Below are 5000 nucleotides of genomic sequence, written 5' to 3'. Positions count from 1 at the left end.
CTACCGCTTATCCGATCTTCTCGGGTCACGGGGAGCCTGTGCCTATCTCAGGCGTCATCGGGCATCGAGGCAGGATACACCCTGGACGGAGTGCCAACCCATCACAGGGCACACACACACACTCATTCACTCACACACACACACACTACGGACAATTTTCCAGAGATGCCAATCAGCCTACCATGCATGTCTTTGGACCGGGGGAGGAAACCGGAGTACCCGGAGGAAACCCCCGAGGCACGGGGAGAACATGCAAACTCCACACACACAAGGTGGAGGTGGGAATCGAACCCCCAACCCTGGTGGTGTGAGGCGAGCGTGCTAACTACTAAGCCACCATGACCCCTAAATTATTATTATTATTATTATTATTATTATTATTATTATTATTATTATTATTATTGATGTGTGTGTTTATTAGCTGCTAATACGGATTCAGGATTCAGCTTTTTGATGAAGGGAAAAAGAAAATAATGAACTTAATGTTTGTTTTAGCTGAAATGATTTTTATTCCAAATGATAAATGATTACAAAATGTTACTGTGCCTTTTTTGTTGAGCTTTTCTATGCTAATTAGCATAATATATATATAATATATAACATAATGTATAAAACTATTCACCAAATAAATAATATAATAATCTGAAATAATCTGGTAAAAATATCCATTAAAAAGCTGATCATTAAAGTCGTATCATTTGCCTACGCTAATAAAATGAATAGCACATTTTCTAGTCAACAGAATAAAGAATGCTAACGTTTGTAACTTCATTTTCTTTTCTAAAACTGAGATTTATGGATCTGTTGGAGATGCTAAAGCACAGACGAGTTATCGCTCAGCTCCTGCGCGCTCATGCTTCGGTCAGCAGATTGAACTCAATGCTAAACTTAACATTAACTTGGCAAGCTGTTTAAAATAAATCCTTTACTTTAATAAAAGTCTCCTGTCTGATCAGCAGATGTTGGATTTTACACGTATGCAAAGTGAGTTTAGTGAGAAAAACGATAAAGTCCACTTTTGATGTTGTCTTTAAAAGGAACCTTTTACTCTTTCAGCTACTGATGAAGTCTCTTTTCTTTCCTTCTTTTCTGATGTTGATCAGACGTGTGGATGCCCAGAGGCTCGGCGTGCTTCTTGTTAAGCTTAGCGACTAGTAGAAAGGCTGCTTCTAATCGAGACCAGGATCCATGCAGACTTATCTCCTCTGGCTTGGCTGAGCTCCAGTTCATGTCTATGTTCAGGAGAACCTTCGGGATCAGACGCTCTCATAAGAAGCTTTCGTATGAACCGACATGCAGGAGAAGTGAAAAACGTGCACATTAAAACATTCATCATTCAGCACTGAGACACTGAGAGCTCCTGTTAGATAAACATTAGCGTTAAAGCTAAATCCTCTGTGTGGTTTAAAACAGAATTTCCACGCGGTTTTTAGCGAAAGCAGCATTGGGAGTGAATGTTCTCTTCACTGAAGGGAAGTGTGTGGTTACGAGAGACCTGCGCTTGTTCCTGATGATGTAAACTCTTACTTTATATTGATTATCTAGAGTTCGTTGTGGATGTGGTCTGGTTTTTATTTTAGAAAAAATAAAATTGTTAATAAATGAAACTGGTCATGAGAACTGCAGCTCGAGTTTTACAGGATTACTTTAGATTCATGTAGAACATCATCAGCTTTTCTATAAATAATCGTCAGCTTCATCTCCAACACGTCTGTAAACATCTGATGACACACGGGACACAAACATGAGTGTTAGATCTTTATCCGTACGTGGAGGTAAGTTTGCTTTCGCAGTTTAGATTGTTGATGTAAAGAACTGGTTTCATTTAGTCATTTAGCTAGTCACATTAGCTAGCTGTTAGCTAGTCACATTAGCTAGCTGTTAGCTAGTCACATTAGCTAGCTGTTAGGTAGTCACATTAGCTAGCTGTTAGCTAGTCACTTTAGCTAGCTGTTAATGTACATACCAGCCTTAAAATAGCTAGCTAGTTTAGTTCTGTAAATACTTTTTATAAGTTATAGCTTGTGTTGTTGTGTAGATTAGCTTATTAAATTAGCCGTTGTTTTGTAAACTAGCTTCCTCAGTTGTCTGCAGTCGGTAGGTAAATTTTAAAAATTAGCTAGTTCGGGATTTTTTTATATTATTAAACAAAATGTTAATAAAGTCACCACATGAGATTCTGTAGAAAAGAATTAACAGCAGATCAAACCTGAAAAAGAGAAGCATTATGGGAAGAAACATCACCTGGATGTGAGATGTTTTGTGACTTGTGATCCAGTCTGATTTCTGTTCCTCTGCAGATGGAGCTAAAGCTTAAAGCCACTGTTAGGTTTCTGTTCAGTAATAAAGTTTGTAGAAATTGTTTTAATTTAATATAAATGTGGGAATTTGTTCTCAGTGTCATTCAGGAAACACTGAAAGCCCAATGTTTGTATTTAAATAAATACGAAGAGTTTCATGTTAGTAAAGATGATGAGTTCAGTCGGTCGAGCCTGGGGGCGATTTTCAGTCCAAATTGATGATCTCCATTTGAAGCACTCCAGGGGTCAAAGGTCAAAGGTAAATGATGGGCCTGAGTTGAAACTTTAAAGTGTCTCCGGAGACTGAATTATCTAAATCTATTTCAAAACATCCTCCAGTGATTTGGGGTACAATCTATTTTTTAAGCTATTAAAACGGATTTAAATTCTTAACGCCAATCAGCTCCCATTTCCTGCTTATCTCCCACATTTTCCTAATAACGTAAAGTTATTCCAGCTCGTTAACCTCTTTAAGTCAAAACTGAATCAATGGCATCTGAGGACAGATTTCAGTGCATCAGCCAGAAAACCCAGAATAAACGTCTCTCTATATAACACCACAGTGCTGCTTAATCCTGGGATCTGATTGGTCAGAAGAGTTTGAATGGAATACGTCATCAGCAACTCATCTGATTTCTCCACAGACTTCCACTCACTGTGATTTGTGTAGATCATCTGTAGTACAAACACCATGAGAATTGGAATGAAGAGAATGTGGTTTAACAAAGTGATAATTATATCATCGATTCTTAGTTGTGTAGAAAGACGTAATTTCTCACGTGTGTGTAGAAAAATGATCATCAAGTGAAAAAAAAACAGTATTCACTTTGGAGCTTATTTGACTTGTTCACACTCACAAAACTCTAAGGTTGTAACGGTTTGTCTGTCCAGTATCCAGCTTAATCTGATTGTACATTAAAGTGGCTTGATGTTTAGCGGTGAGATGCTAATCACGGTATTTGCTGTGTGTGAAGGAGCTAATAAACCTGGTACTGTGTGAGGAGCAGATGGGTGACCCGGTTCTGCTCCGTTAACCCCATGATTAGCATAATGAGTTAGCATCAAATCAGGACCAGGAAGCAATAACAGGTACAAAGCTAATATGAAATGCAAACATTTTAGTAACTAAACCACTTCAGGGGATTTACACAGAAACCTGACTGAGGATTTCTGCTGATTTTTGCAATCCATCTTTTTCTAGAAACTTAAAGCCACAACTGAATAACGCTCCTTCCATTTCCTTCTTTCTCTTCACGTTTCCTGGATCTCTTTTTTCTCTCTCTCCACCTTCTGTTTTTCATCTTTTTAACAAGATTTATTCTGCAGTTACTGCTGTTTTTTATTCTTTTCTGTCCTTCTAGAAAATCCAGAGTGTGACAGCTTTTAATAAAATGGATAGAGCTGAGATTAGTTCAGTGTGTAAATTCATGCTACGTTTGTTTTCATTATATTAGAAATAATAGAAAATGCTAGGCTAATTTAGCCCTATTTGACCAGCTCAATTTCTCCAGCCTATGCTTCCTTTAATCACTTTAAAGTCTACACAGTCGGTAATATAGCTAAAAACGTTTTGTGAATTTATCCTCAACCATCTCTCACTTGAAGACTTTATACATTTGAACCCAAACACTGCTGTAATTCTGTCCTAAGACATGTCTTGGTGTGTCCTCTGTGTGATTTTACTTGAAATGAATTTGTTTGCTAGCAGAATTTGTTTGCTAGCAGAATTTGTTTGCTAGCAGAATTTGTTTGCTAGCAGAATTTGTTTGCTAGCATGCTGTGAGCTGATTTGGGGAATTAGGAAACGTAACCTGATAAATTATCTTCATCTTTGCTCCCAGAAATCGAACTGTTTAATACAAACCTGTGAATTGTTTCTGAGCTGCACTCAGATTTTAAAAACATTGCTGCAAAACCGCTAGCTTGCTAAATGAATTTAGTTTAGTTAAGAGTGAATATCCAGTTAATTAAAACCAGGAGTTATTTGTGTAGATTGTGGCTAAACCTACACTCCAAAACCGTCACGTGGCCCAGAGTCCCCTTTGGCCATGTTTGAAGCATTAGACCTTCAGTATAAACTGGTCTGAGGAATTGTTAGAGTTCTTTGGAATTGACGTTTTACCTTCTGAAAAATCAGCACAATGTTTGCTGTGCTACACTTTTGTGTACGTGTAAGGTACAGTTACCATTTTCTTATCCATGTAATGATTTATTCTCAGTTTGCCCTTTTCAGCTTGAGAAGGTGCTCGGTTAGCTCCTCTAAAATCCTGCAAACCTTCAATAAGCATCCATTTCCTCTGATATTGACAGCTTCCTCAGCAATCAAGCCGTCACAGAAAGACGTAAAGCCTCTCCCTCCTCGCCTGGGTTGAGGTGGAGCACATGGGAGTCAGGCGAGATGAACGGAGAGATGGATGGATGGACGGATAAAAGGGGAAAGGGGTTACTAACATGTTTAATAGGAAACAGGTTCTGCCTGCAGCCATGCACGCTCATGAATATTTAACATTTAAAGGAAACATCAATCAGCACCATGTCTATTTGATTACTGTGTTCAGAGCTCAAAATCCAAGCTAGAGATTTTCTCTAATGAATAATGTATTAGAAATAACGGTTGGTATAAAACATGTCCATTAACCTGGTTACTGATCGGCGTGTAAAATAATGTCTAGTAAAAATGTACTGGTTGATTTCTGTAGC

At 38.1% G+C, this 5000-nt stretch overlaps 1 long non-coding RNA gene across 1 annotated transcript; it reads right to left on the bottom strand.

Moving 5' to 3' along the window:
* Nucleotides 1-849: 849 nt before the first annotated feature.
* LOC125141528 lies at nt 850-2904 on the bottom strand. The gene is made up of 2 exons (XR_007140934.1): nt 2245-2904; nt 850-1276 (listed from the first exon to the last, which is right to left on the bottom strand). It is a non-coding gene; the product is annotated as an uncharacterized LOC125141528 (long non-coding RNA).
* Nucleotides 2905-5000: the final 2096 nt, after the last annotated feature.

Source organism: Tachysurus fulvidraco, chromosome 6 (assembly GCF_022655615.1).
Source record: "Tachysurus fulvidraco isolate hzauxx_2018 chromosome 6, HZAU_PFXX_2.0, whole genome shotgun sequence".
In the NCBI taxonomy this organism is placed as follows: Eukaryota; Metazoa; Chordata; class Actinopteri; order Siluriformes; family Bagridae; genus Tachysurus; species Tachysurus fulvidraco.
Note: the sequence above shows the minus strand (reverse complement) of the source record. Positions and strands in the feature narration are given on the sequence as shown.